Below are 914 nucleotides of genomic sequence, written 5' to 3' on the forward strand. Positions count from 1 at the left end.
GTAGTTTTTCCAAATCTAGCTCTTTTGTCTCTCAAAGATCCTTTTTTATTATCAAGAATACAACTTTCCTTTGGAGATTAAAGATGGAGCATGAGCTAATCAGTGATTTTTAGATCAGGTTCCACATTAGAATTACCTGGGGAACTTAATTACTGAATGTCAGAAACCATTTCAGGACAATGGAATCAGACTATCAGAGAGTAGGGCCTAATCATTTATATGGTTCTAATTCTGACACCCTATGTTTATTAAATCCAAACTTCTATTTATAATGTCAAATATAGTTGGTAGTTGATCTTTTCTTTATCCTTTGTCTTTGTATCATTGAAAAACAAAAAATATTAGGGCAAATATTAAGTAAATTCATAAAATTAAATCCTGAGATAAGGAAAGTACTTTGTATATCATTGAGAAAAAAGAAAGAGTTCCAGAATTGGTAAAGCAAAAACATGAATGCAAAATAACGCCTCAGTGTAATACTCCTATGTGTACTCTCAAAGGATAAGTGAAAGGCCAATTTGAAACTATCAAAAGCCTTAGTGTGTGTGTGTATATACACCCTATCACCCACAATTTTTTAAAGTTTATATTTTGTAAAAAAAATATGGAAGAGTTCATGAGTTTGTGTGTCATCTTTGTGTAGGGACATGCTAATCTTCTCCATATCCTTCCAGTTTTAGTATACGTACTGTTGAAGTGAGCACCCACATTTTATTTCTCAAAAATATCCTATAGAAATGCTCACACAAATGTGCAAAATATACATGTAATATTTATTTCAGCATTTTTATAATAAGCAAAATCAATATAAATAAACATGGATAGGGAATAAAACATTGTCTAAGTAAAAAAAAAAAGGACAAAAAATCATCTTCCATCTCTGACACACATTTTCACAAAACACCCTTAGATAT

The 914-nt window shown here is 30.5% G+C and overlaps 1 non-coding gene across 1 annotated transcript; it reads right to left on the bottom strand.

Moving 5' to 3' along the window:
- Positions 1-598: 598 nt before the first annotated feature.
- Positions 599-704, bottom strand: LOC120226407. The gene has a single exon (XR_005527010.1). It is a non-coding gene; the product is annotated as a U6 spliceosomal RNA (small nuclear RNA).
- Between the last annotated feature and the right edge of the window lie 210 nt (positions 705-914).

This window comes from Hyaena hyaena, unplaced genomic scaffold (assembly GCF_003009895.1).
Source record: "Hyaena hyaena isolate Hyena2069 unplaced genomic scaffold, ASM300989v1 scaffold_1703, whole genome shotgun sequence".
Lineage (NCBI taxonomy): Eukaryota > Metazoa > Chordata > Mammalia > Carnivora > Hyaenidae > Hyaena > Hyaena hyaena.